Raw genomic sequence first — 14,466 nt, forward strand, 5'->3', positions numbered from 1 at the left:
AATTTAAAGGGATGAGGTGTGATCAATCTACAGGGAAGTCCAGAGTTCTTTGAGTAGAAGTATACTAAATTCTGTGTCTTGAGATTAACTGAACTTAATTGGTTGGTTAATTAATCCAGTTGGTTTAGAACTGAATAGTCTCCACTCAAACATGTATCAAAGGGGGGATCCTGCGGTGGCTCAGTGGTTTGGTGCCTGCCTTTGGCCCAGGGCATGATACTGGAGACCGAGATCGAGTCCCACATCGGGCTCCCGGCATGGAGTCTGCTTCTCCCTCTGCCTGTGTCTCTGTCTGTCTGTCTCTCTCTCTTTCATGAATGAATAAATAAAAAAATAAAACAATAAACATGTATCAAAGGTGGGCAACAAATCTTTTAAAATAAAATTACCAAAAGAAAAGGGAATAATGTAAACTGGTAATTTTAAGTTAAGGAAAGGGGTCAAAGATGTAAGAAGAATAATGAAATTGGACAGAGAAAATAATTGCCATAAAGAGCTTATTCCAGCCTTTTCATATAGCAGAATTTTTGTGCTTATACAAATAAGGGTTGAGCATAGAAGAGTACCAAAGCAAGGAATATTCTGGTCTGAACTTGGTACTAAGGATTGGGATTGTTTTCCCTCAAACAATATTTGAAAGACTTGAAAGCAGTGTCTCAAAGAAATATTTGTACACCAATGTTTATAGCAGCATTAATGGTGGTTGCTAAGGGGAGGGGAAATGGTAGAATGGAAAGCTATGGTTTAATGAGTACAGAATTATAGTTTTACAAAATGAAGAGCTCTGGAAATGGATGGTTGTAGTGGTACCACAACATTATGAATATATTTAATAACACTGAACTGTGCATTTAAACATTGGTTAGGGGGGCCTGGGTGGCAAAGACTGTTAAGCATCTGACTCTTGGTTTAGTTCAGGTCTGATCTCAGGGCTGTGAGATCAAGCCCCGTGATGGGCTCTGTGCTCAGGGCAGAGTCTGCTTGAATTTCTCTCTCTCCCTCTCCCTCTGCCCCTCCTCCCCTGCTCGCTCTCTCTCTGTGGCAAATAAATAAATAAATCTTTAAAAAATATAAAAAATTGTTTAGATGGTAGATTTTACATTGTGTGTATTTTACCACAATAAAAACTAGAAGAAAAATCATTGCTAGTATTTCATTAATAAAACATAAGAACATTAAAAATATTTGATAATATTTAACATATTATAAGACAAAAACTTAGTAAACTAGGTATAGAAGAGAATGTTTTAAATTAACAAACATTAGGTACAACAAATATTATACTTATTAAATATTGAAGGTGTTCCCATTTAGATTGAGGGGAAAAAAAGACAAGAATGTCCATTATCATCACTTCTATTCAAGTCAAATATAGGATAAGGGAGTATAAAGAAGAAAACATAGACTATCATTTTCATGGATATAAATAGGTTGTAAGAAGTATTAAAAGACTGAAAATCTATTCAAGTTAATAAATCATTTTAGCAAGTTACCTGGATAAAGATCAATGTGTAAGAAGTCAATGCATTACTATATATCAGTAACAATTAGAAAATGAATATTATTTCTCTTTCAATTACAAAAAAAATGTTAAAACCTAGCAATAAGTGTTATAAAATACATGAAAGATCTATATGTACAGTTATAAGATACTATTAAGAGAAATTAAAAATAAAGACAAGTAAAAAGAGTTATACCATGTTTGATGTTTGGAAGACTGAATATTTCAAAACTGAGAGATATCTTACATTGAAATATGGATTCATATAGAATCAGTGCAATTCCTATATCATCCTATAAGGTCTTTTGTGATTTCTGTTTGTGTATATTGCAACTGGCTATTGAGGTAAGTAAAGATATAATTGAGGGTAAGAATAAGGTTAGGAGAGTTACATTAGCCAGTCACAAGGCTTATTATATTGCTACAGTAATTAGAATGGTATAATATTAGTAGGCTAGCAAAATAGACCTATGGAAAATATTTTAGTATAGAAACAGAACCACCTACATATATTTTAACCAGATTTATGAAGGGAAAAAAGGCATTGTAACACAATGAAAAAGGATAATCTTTCCAATAAAAGTTATTGAACAATATGGTCATTTACATGCAAAGAGGGAAAAATATTGAATCTCATTATCTAGATAGTACCTTACACTGTATTCAAAAATCAACACCAGATGAATTATAGACTTGACATGAAAGGAAAATTAACAAATTATCTTCCAGAGATAATATAGGAGAATACCTTCATGAACTTTGCACAGGCAAGCATTTCTTAAATGGGATATACCAACACTAACCCTAAATTAAAAATTAATGAATTTCACCTCATTAAAATTAAGGACCTCTGTTCATCAGAAGGCATTATTGAGAGAAGAAAAGGGAAAACTAAAGAATGGGTGATGATAGTCTCACTGCATGAAACAACAAAGATTTGTATCAATACATAGTGAAAGAGTAAAAACCTGTCTGGGACTAGAAGAGTGAAAATCAACTTGGACAGAAAAAGAGAAAAAGTATCCCTGCCATTAATCACGCTGGGAGAACAAACACAGATAAAGTCAGTTGCAAAACTAACTAGAACTGTTGTTTTTCCAAGGTCATGAAGCAACTGTGAAATACCATAATGACCTCTTCTTTTAATGACAATTACTTGCTTATCAATGACACCCTAGAGACAGTTTGCCAGTCCTATCTGTTACTGGTGATACCGAATCTCTAAACCGCCTTTGCCTCATGACAGCATCCAATTCCTAGTTGATCCCTACTTCTAAGCCCACCTCTGAGATATGGACCAATCCAGAATTGACTACTGCTTCCTAGGCTCTAAGAATCATGTGGAGAGAGGTGAAACTTAAGAAAAGATGCTTGCGGAGTGGCATTCTATACTTTCCTGAAAGTTCTTATCAGTTCAGTAAATCTGACTTTGACAGGCATCAATCAGGCTGTTTCCTGGTGGTCTTTGACTTATTAGGCTTTAGCAAATAATTGGCAATAACAACAATAATAAGTAGGAAGAAGAGGAGAAAAATTAGTAGTGCAGGCAACAAAAGAAATTTTCGAATGACCAGAAAGCAATAAAAAGGTGCTAAACATCTTTAATCATAGGCAAGTCTAAAATAAACCCAGAGGGCACCTGCCTGGCTTAGTAGACAGAGTATGTTAATCTTGATCTTGAGGTCATGAGTCTTAGTCCCATTTAGGGTGTAAAACTTACTTTAAATTAAAAAATCATAATAAAATGAAAATAAAATAAATATACAAAAAGATATAACCACTGAGCCACCCAGCTGCCCAATAATCTATCATTTGACCTAGAATGGTGTGTTTACTAAAAAGTTAGTGATAACTTTTTAAACTAAAAATTTTATATTTATGCGTTTTAAATTATTTTGTAATAAATTATAATTGAATAAAAATTAAACTCAAGGAAGAATTAAAAACTGTGAGGTGGCCATTTTGCATTTGGATTAATAACTGAAATGTTTTGAGGGCATCTGGGTGGCTCAGCTATTGAGTGTATGCCTTTGGCTCAGGTCATGATCCCGGGGTACTGGGATTGAGTCCCACATGAGCTCCCCACAGGGAGCCTATTTCTCCCTCTGCTTATGTCTCTGCCTCTCTCTGTGTCCCTCATGAATATATAAATTTTAAAAATCTTTAAAAAATAATTAAAATGTTTCAGAATTTCATACATTTTAGGAATTATGTGGTTTCCTTTTTACTCAAAAATTTCACTTTAATTTCCACTACTTATAGTAGATATTTAGATTAGTTAGTATAATGCATAGAAATTAGAGGTCAGCATGAAGTTTTCATAGCTTTAATCTACAAGGTACATGATTAGTGGCTATTTTTTAAAAATCTATAATCAATTATCTAATAGTATTAAATAGAACCGTAAACTTATGGTATTTTACTATAATTTACTGCATCAGGAAATCTTTAAAAGGCAGAATTCTAAAATACTAAACTCTAAACTGCATCACCATAGCCATTAAAGTTTATGAATCTGAAACTCAAAAATAATAAAATGTTTGTATATATTAATTTCATAAGAATAGTAACATGTGTGTATATGTTTAATTTATTTTTCTTTTTGTTTAAGATTTTTTTTTAATTTATTCATGAGAAACACAAAGAGAGAGAGGCAGAGACACAGGCAAAGGGAGAAGCAGTCTCCTCACAGGGAGCCTGACATGGGACTCAATCCAGGGACTCCAGGATCACGCCCTGAGCAGAAGGCAGATGCTGAACCGCTGAGCCACCCAGGTGTCCCTAATTTCATGTAAATAACAGTAATTAATAGAATGAGGAAAAGTGAGTTCTGATATACAAAATGAAGGAAGTGAAAATAATGCAATATTTTATGAATTTTTTGATAGTAAAATTAAAAGGAATTCATTTTCATATATTATAGTACAAAAAATAATCTAAATGTCTTTCTCTCACATTAAAAAACAAAGTTTTTGTATCAGTTAACATTTTCTGGAAGACCATATGCAATGTCAAACTTTTTCTAGGAATTTGCATATTGCTTAGTTTATTCAACTAAACCATCTATCCAATAATGTTATATTCTTATTACTCCAGTTTTACAAATGAAAAACATAAAGATTGTAGAATAATAGGGAAATTTTACTAAATCTGACTCTAACTAATTTTGGAGACTTGATTTCTACCTGAGCGGTAAAACTTCAGAATCTGTGATTTAAATGTTACACAATGCACTTTCTCTCCCACCCCTGAAATTTGCTATATTTCATATTTCCTGTAATTAAGTCAGAAGAAAAATCATAACTGCTACTTTAAAAAATTTCCATGTAAGAAATGTCATCTACTACAATATCCTTTTTCTCATAATAAGAAGTAATGATTTATGGTTCCCATGACATTTAGCTCATTATCAAATAAAACTGAACAATAACAAGCATTGCTTTAGGCAGGTAATGTTCTTTTTCTTTATGTTTATAATCGCATTAAACATGATATTTTCTGCATCATTGCTCTACTTAGAGTCTTCTTAAGGTTGTATTTTTGAAAATTAATTTCTAAATTTGAGCATAATTATGAGGACAACTTTTACATATTTTATAAAATATTTATGAAATATATTATTAAACCTATAACATAAAGTTAGAGAAACGTAATTGTTATCAGTTAAGTAAAAAATATATATGTTCACTTTATATTAAACATTGTTAATTTTCATACACGTAGTCCAAAATACATTTTTCATTAAGGCAAAATTTTTTTAAAAAACTATTTTAGAGATTTAGAAAAATTGGAGATTTAATACTCAGATCTTTAACTTCTGTGTTACTTATACTTTTTGAACCTCAGTTTCCTCATTTGTTAATTTAAGATCATCTATGTTTATTATCATATATACATTCTAATAATTAGCATAACATATTTATGTGTATACTAGTAATTAATATATTTTAGAACATATGTTCTGAACTTTTTATGTGTTATTATATTTAATCATCAAAAGCTGCTGAGAGAATGTTTTCCAGAATCATTAACAACCTGCCCAATGCAAGGTGAATGTTGAATTGTCTAAGACCTAGAAATGGCTAGAAATGCATCATCCTAGAAAAGGAACTGACGTTCTCTACAACTCAATGAAAATCAGCTCTAGGTCGATGATTAAAATGATTACTCCTCATCTAATGTAAGGATTACACACCTTTAAGTTTTGAATCCCATCCCTTCTCCAACATTTGATCACACCAAAAGTTCAAGCTGATTTATCTAGGAATGGCGGGGTGGATAAATTCTACCAGTAGTTATCGTATCACCGAGCTGCAATTGCCACGACTTGAACCTTTACCCGATATTTCTATCTGGGCAAGGCTTGTTTAATCATCTATCACAGTAAATTAAACTGACATCCAGGGGTAAGAGCTAGTGCTTCCCTAATCATGTGGCTTATGTTCCCATCAATCTAAGAGTCAATGTCCTAATTGCCAAGCAGGAAACAACAGAGAGTAAGATTCCTTGGCATTTAATAACAGTACCACTGTTGATGAATCATTAAATATAAGACTTTAGTAAATATAACATTAATTCTGTCGATAATGTATTTTCCTAACACCTTCTGATTTTGTTTATTTTCCCCATTAAATATTACAAACTTTTACGTACTAAAAACATCCTCAAGAAAGTTTATTTAATATGTACAAATCACATAGTTCGTATTCTCAAATATACAAAATATTAGGGTAGAAAGAGAAAATAATATTACAGGTACAACTTTGACACCAAAATCACCAGTTTCTCATTTGTAAAATGAAAATAACTTTACTCAGTTGAAAAATATATATAATTTACATAATCTAGCTATCCGCATTGGTGTTTAACATTTGGCAAATATTTGGTAAGTTATGTTTGTAGGTATATTATGTATTTTATTAGTGATTTTTGTTGCATATGTGGTATTATTAGATGAATATATATGAGAATGAATAAGTGAAAGTATGAACAGATAAGTAATACATATTTCAAATAAAAATAACATAATATAGAGGAGGAAATTTGAAGTTTCTGATGCAATCACACTGTTTTAACATGAACAATTTCTTCTCAAATGTACTTCAGGTCACTTTACACTTTTCCTTTTTCTTTGTTGGTCAGGAACTTATTATCCAGATATTAATCCTCAAATAGAAAACATCTAATTTATTGTTAGGTTGTTGCCAATATGCAAAGTGTCCCACAAATGGTCAATTTTTAATAAATCTTTTTTTTTTGCTTCTCATGAAATATCAGTAAATAGTTTATACCCCATTAGTTAGAATTTTATATTAACAATACTAACTTATTTGATTTCATGTGTTTCTGTGTTTTTTTCTTTCCAAGATAGGGTAAAGTAGCAAATGCTTGCATTATTATGGGGGGAAAGAAAAGACCATGACAGAGTTTTAAACACTTTGAAATCACATAACCATTCAATTATTACAATAATACTTCATGGAATAAATTGTTTAATATATGGTTAACTTTTTATTTATCATGTTTAAAATTATGTAACTTGCCCAGGATAGTTTGTTGTCTATATTCTCAATATATTTTAAAATTTAGATTAGCATAAGATTTAAACTAGTCTTCCTAATTCATATCTGTCTGTTCTTTTAGGTTCAAAGTACATATTATAATCAAATTCCTACTACATATCTTTTTTTTTAAAGATTTTTATTTATTTATTCACCAGAGACAGAGAGAGAGAGTGAGGTAGAGACATAGGGAGAGGGAGAAGCAGCTCCACTCAAAGAGCCTGATGTGGGACTCAATCCCAGGACCCTGAGATCATGCCCTGAGCCGAAGTCATATGCTCAATCGCTGAACCACCCAGGCATCCCTCTTTACTACACATCTTAAGGAACATACAATTAGAGAGGAATGGAAGTTCTCCTTATCACTCTTTAATCATCAACAAAGTTACCTTTCTTAAATTAAACTTTGTCTTGATATAATTATAGGTTCACCTGTAATTGTAAGACATACTACAGAGAAACCCCATGTATCCTTTAACATCTTGCAGAACTATAGTGCGATATCAATATCACAATGAAGATATTGACTTTGAAGATATAGGACATTTCCATCTTCAAAGGTCCTTCATGTTGCTCTTTTATAAACATACCTTCTTTCCTATTTCCATTTTCTTTTTCTTTCTTTCTTTCTTTCTTTTTCTTTCTTTCTTTCTTTCTTTCTTTCTTTCTTTCTTTCTTTCTTCTTTCTTTCTTTCTTCTTTCTTTCTTTCTTCTTCTTTCTTTCTTTCTCTTTCTTTCTTTCTTTTCTTTCTTTCTTTCTTTCTTTCTTTCTTTCTTTCTTTCTTTCTCTTTCTTTCTTTTCTTTTCTTTCATTTTCTTCTGACAATCACTAATCCAGCCTCTATTTCTGTAATCTTGTCATTTCAAGAAATTTATACAAGTGGAATTACCCAATATGTAAGCCTTTATGATTGACTTTTTCACTGAGCATAATTTTCTGGAGAGTCCTCTAGGTTGTTGCATGTGTCAATAGCCTGTTCCTTTTTATTGCTATGTAGTACTCCATGGTATGAATGGGCCACCACAGTCTGCAAAATCACTCACCCATTAAAGGACATCTTAATGTTTCTAGTTTTTGACTATTACAAATGAAGCTGCTTTATATATCTGCACACAGGTTTTTCTGTGAACCTTTATTCTTTATTTCTCTAGGAAAAAGTCCTAGGAGTGTAATTGGAACTTTAAAAGAGAGAAAAAAAAAAACATATAAAATCCTACTAGGTATACTTTATTGTTATCTGAGAATAAGGAAGCCACCTTTGTTGTCATTACCCATCCTTTTATCAATGTTTAATGTATTTCAAAGATTTGTCACTCATGATTTAACAGAATAAAGCAATTGTTTGATTATTTCAAAAAAAGAATATAATTTATTATGATATCTGAATTTAAATGAGATAACTTTCTTCATTTGATGAAATAATACTGTACTTAACACCAGAAACTTGGTTCAGTGCCACATCACTTCTCAATATACCAGGCAATTGATAGATTTTAACTCTACCCGAGGACTATAAGTTAACTGCCATTTTAGACACAATTGTAATATTTTACTTTATGATCTACTTTTATCACAGACAAAATTTATACATGATATGCAATTGCAAATTTAATTTTTAGCATTTTCCTCTGAAGGAACAAAAATATATACGATCTTGTTTTTCTGCACACAATTTAGTTAGACATATTGATACATCTTTCAAAACAAATGAACATATTTCAGGTCAGACATTATAGATTTAGAAAGACCTACGAATATTATTAACATGTGATAAAAATGAAGGAAAAGAATAGTATGAGGAGAGGAAACAGGAATGATGGGAAAGCTCATTTCATAGTTGTGAAACTGACATCTGACTTTGCTTCAGGCAATTTTATGTATAAACAGCATTGGCATTTCCAACTCTGCTTATAGGATAACATGGAACAGGCAAAGGAGGAGAACACAGACACGTGTATGTTATGTGTAATAAAGGAGACCGGCCAGTACGCTGTGATAATGTAGAAGAGACACTTATTGCAAGCTGGAAGATCAGAGTCACCAAAGAAGGCTCTTAGAACTGGAGCTGTGTTGAGTGTTGAGAAATAAGGATGAAAGAGCCCAGGAAAGAGATTAAAAGCTCTCCAATAACAGGAAATAGAAACAAATTGAGGCAAGGAAAGGGATGTGTTTGTTGAAAAATTTTGCTTGGTAACATTGAAGAAAAAATGTGACCCAGAGGTGAGAAGTAAGGGTAGAGAAATAGAAGAGGGCTTGGTGTATCTTGAAAATGGACATGTGCCATCTCCTAAGAGGATTTTATGAAAAATGACGACAAATGCAGATTGATTTTGTGCCTGTCACTTGGGTCTAAGTATAGAGGTCACATAGAAGGTAAGCAAAACTAGAGAGCAAGGATTCCATATGTGTTGACCATAATGATCAAATTTAAAAACCTACAAAAATAATACAAGCCAAGGATATAAGCTATGACAGAATGACATTTAGGCTAAGAAAAAAAAAAAAGTGATGTTCTGAAGGAATATTTACAAGATGGATTCATCCAGACTTGGTGCTGAGCCAAAGAACAAAAAATAGTAGGTCCTTTTGGACTTGAGTGGGTAGATGATAGTGACATTTTGAATTTGGGAGTTCAACATGATTGATTTAAGGGAGGAAGCAGGCCTCATCACTCAAGGTTGGAGCTCTTTTCTGGGTGCTTTTAAATCCTCAACAAAATAATGTGTTGGGGGACATTACTGTTGTAAAACTATGCAGAAGTTGCCTGCATTGCTAAGTGCCACTCATTATATTCAAGAGGCTATTTTTAACTGCATGTTAAAAATAAAGAACTAGGCACTCACTATATCAAGTATTTCTGAACATACAAATACTAGATATACAAATGCTAGATCAGTGGTACAATTTTAATCATACCTTCCAAATTGTCCTAAAAAATATTTTTGAAAGGCTATACCTGACACTTAGTAGCTATTGACCTAAATATAGTTAATTTAACTATTTTATTGAAGCAGTACTTATGTCACAGAAGCCTAGTCTGATGAAGTTTTACAATATAGGTGAGGTTTGCTGGGGTGCGGCCCAGAGCTGACGACCAAGAAAGAATTCTTGAGATGTCTTTAGTGCAAAATGGTGGTTTTATTAAAGCATTGGGACAGGACCCATGAGCTGGAAGAGCGGCTCCCCCGAGCCTGTGAGGGGTGACTGATTATATCCCTGGGAGTTGGGAGGGGTGTGAGGAGAGCATAAGGGATTTTGGAAGCAAGGTTTCCAGGACCTTGAGGGGACTGGTTATTGTTTGGAAAAAGTCACTTATTACCGTCTAATAAAACCTTAGTCATGAGACCCTTCAGGTGTATATCAGTGGGCCATGTGCTTGGAGGATGATTGCCAACAGGTATCTTGGGGGTTTAGAGATATAGGGAAATTTATAAAGGAATTTCTATATGTTAAAGTAGATTTATAGGATCCTGGGGGTTGGGATAAGGTTGCCTTTTGCCCTTAGCAAAGTATCAATTGAGGCAGTTGAGTCCATAGAGGAATGTTATTCTGCCTGTTTCAAGGACTTGTCAGTGTGCTTTGTCCTCAACTAGCCTTCTGGTCCCCCATCATAGACCACTAATATTTCTTATTAAAAGGTGTTAATAAACCAAAGGTTTATGCTTTACCATGATGCAGCATGTCTAGCTGAAACGAGAAGGGATGCTTATACAAATAAACCACAATATTATAATCACTATAGGAACTAGAAAAGCCAAAAGACCTAATTAGAAAATTAGAATTAATTCAACATATAATATCTGAATAGATACATGTGACTATCTAAATCTTTAGATGTAGCACTTTCATGATTAGGAAGGAAATATGCTTTAAAATAAAATTTTCTATTTCTTACAATCTATAATAAAATCACTAAGGAAAATTCTAAACATAAAAAATAAATCTAAATTTTATTTAGAAGACTATTGTCAGGTTTAATCCAATAGCCTGTGAAATGAAATAGAGAGGCCAAGCAAAAGTTGGTCGAAACAGGATTTTAATGGGATGTGCTCTCACTCTGGGTGAGGTTCTGTGGCCTGCAGGGGAGGGAGAGAGTGGGGAAGTTGCACGCAGGGGAGTGCAAGTGGATTTTTTAAGAGAGGAGGGGTAAGGTGTTGGGTGTCTGTACAGGATGATAGGTATTAGGCATATTACTAGTGAAATCGGCCTGGGGTGATAACTGCCCGTGCCCTTATATAGGGTCTGGGTAAAGTAAGATTCAGGTTTCCTGCATAGGTCCAGTACCCCCCTGATAACATGTCCTTGGGAGGTCTGCTGGTGATGAGAAAGTTCTGAGGCGGGGGCAACAAGGTGGGGGGGGGCGCTGCCATTATGTTGGTGCCCCCCATCCCCCTTGATCCCGCCACCCAATAAATATTATAAAGAATATCAAATTAGGTATTTGTAATACCTAATAATAATATAGATTATTAGATCTTGTAATATAGATCTTGACACATACAACATAGTCTATCATTGCAAACATCACTCTATTGCCATCATTTTCCACATAGGAGACTGTGTCATTAAAGCACACAACTATGAGGCACAATTAAATCAGATAGCACTTACATGTATCATGTGATATATATATGGATGTATATACATATATTTTATATCTGCTTATATACAAATGCAAGTATTTATTGTATTTTTGGATATAAAAGTTTTTATTCCTATAAAACAGTAGAATAAAAATAAGTTAAAGAAAAAACAGCTAATAACAAATTAGCAAAAGAGTCTATCAATTCATTTTTTTCTAATTCCTAAATATCAATCATTTAAAAATGTAAATTTATCCTATATTGCACCCTATGTCAGCTAGAACAGTCGGTGTTTTGATATATAAAATGTAAATATAAGTTCTTAGACAAAACAGTTTTGTGTAAATGGAAACACTTTAGTTGATTGAATAATTTTGTATTATTGCCAATGTAGCAGTTTCTAATATTAGAAATAGACATTGGGTCATGGCTGAAACATCTTTCCTTTGATTAGTCGCATCCTGATAAGAGCAAGCAAACACAGATTATGATGATCACAGCACGTTATTTTTGAAAAGTTAAATGTTTTAAAATGGTGATTTTATTAAAACATAAAATTAAATAAATAATCACATTAAACATAATCAATGTTATTGAAAATAATTTCTGCATTTTGCTACTGGATTTTACCTTACCAGGTGTTTTTTAACGTGCCCCTGACTCACGTTTATTTTTAAAAATCTGACATGACAGCATCACTCTACAACTTTAAATAAAAGGAAACTATGTATGTACTAAAGGGATTTATTTATTTATTTATTTATTTATTTATTTATTTATTTATTTGCATTTATAAAGCGTTCAATATTATTCTCTTTACATATGTATTTTGCTTGATGGCTCCGGCTTTTAGAAGCATATGCTTAATTTGAAGTCTCTTCTGGTTGTAGATCTTGTCATCTAAATCTTTATCTCTGAAGGAATTAAGAAAGTCCTCTGAACAATGAAAAATAAAGCTACTTTTTACTCAGATTAAATACTAGTTTCAGGTTTGCTTTTCCCAGATAGATACTGCAACCGTGGTGGTGCCAGTGGTGGTGAGTAGGTTATTGGATTGCTCTTTCCCTTAGATAATCACTCCCCCCTGTACTTCAATAAACTGTGTTACAAGGCTAAAACCCTTCTGGAATGTGTTTTACATCTTGATACTCCCCAGCCTTCTTTCCCCTAACAAATCTTTCTCTAAATATTTGGTCATTATTTCACAGACATCAATTGTGGTACATCAAGCAAATATTCCAAAGTAAAAAATAATAAGACCTAAATCTAATGATAATAAAATTGCCTGGAAATGTCGGTGAGTTTCTAATTTGTCACTAAATGACTTTTCATGAACTTGTATCTACATGTGGTATGAATCTCCCATAGTTTTTGAGGAGAAATATCCTTTGGCTCCTGTGATTGATTTGCTTGGCATAGCTCTTGTTAAAGACAATCTTATCCTTAAATAAGCAATTTCATTTGTTTTTATCTTTTAAAAGCAAAGTTAAGAAGGCACAACATGGCATTTTATAATGTGAAATGCAGGCCAAGGCCTAGTGTGAGGTTGTGCTAGGCAATGTTAGTAAACACAAAGCTTTATTGTTATGTTAAGTACACCTCTTCCTCAATGCTGCATGGAAGGAAGACCCTCCCCGGGTTGTGGCATTAGCAGTCTTATCCTGAGTTGTTTGCAGGACAGCCACTATGGGACAAGGTCTGGCTGTAAGCCCTGAGTATTACACTAATGGCAAGCATGTTGACTGCTGTGTGACTTGAGATAGTTATGAAATGCTTCAGACCTGAGGCTTAATACCACATCCTTCTGGAACACTGATTCATTAGCACCAGGGAAGCCCTGGGGAAGACCTACAGAAGCTCTTATATTCATCAGTATATAATCACATATTATAAAGTGAAAAACCAAGTGTGTTTGAGGATATCCCTTCACCACTGTCCTTTAGAGATGCCCCAGAAAAGAGCTGTAGTACCACAGCTGTACATTTTCAGGTAGTACCTGCATATCATATAAAACCATCTCCAAACCTCCTAACTCTTTCCCTATCAACTGATCTTAAGGAACTCTCCATGAAGCCATAGGTGCAGACTGAGAGAGAGAAACACAGTATGGCAGGACTGGGAACTATGGGTGCTTAAGCTGCTTCTTCATGTGATGTACTTGTGCTTTCAGGGGTTACCTAGGCTCTATCACATAAATACCAGTTCCATTTGATGGGGGAATGTTGCTGTACACAGCCAACCTTATGGTTTTGGGGGGTCAGGTAACACCCAGTTCATGATGGGCAGCCCAGACCACAGGGTGGCCCATGGCTAAGCATTCTTTCTCTACTGAGGCCCAAAAGCAGGCCAAGAATCCTTTCTCAAAAAGATGGTAGTTATATATGGAGGATAGCAGATCTTTGACCTCAAATCCTAAGAGTCTGCAGTTATTCATCTACAGGAGTTTATTAAAGGCTCCAAATAGCATCATCATCTGCCATTTACATCTCAGGCACCATTGAGTCTGATGGATCATATGACCCAAGCTGCGGAGTAGCTTATACAGCAGTGTGGACCCATTGCAGAGCCTTTTCTTATTCTGAACTCTCCTCAAAACTAGCAGCTTGTTTGGTCATTTGATAAATGGGTTGGAGTAATATCCAGATGAGAAGTATTTACCTCCAAAGACCAAAGAGGCCCACTAGGCATTGTAATTCGTTTCTGATTGTCAGATGAGCGAGATGGAACACTTCTAGGCATACCAGCATCAACTAGCCAATCCCATAAGTCTGCATGAGACAGATTTTCCTGTTGCTGTTTTGACACTTCTATCAAAAAAAC

Source organism: Nyctereutes procyonoides, unplaced genomic scaffold, assembly GCF_905146905.1.
Source record: "Nyctereutes procyonoides isolate TBG_1078 unplaced genomic scaffold, NYPRO_anot_genome, whole genome shotgun sequence".
NCBI classification, from domain to species: Eukaryota; Metazoa; Chordata; class Mammalia; order Carnivora; family Canidae; genus Nyctereutes; species Nyctereutes procyonoides.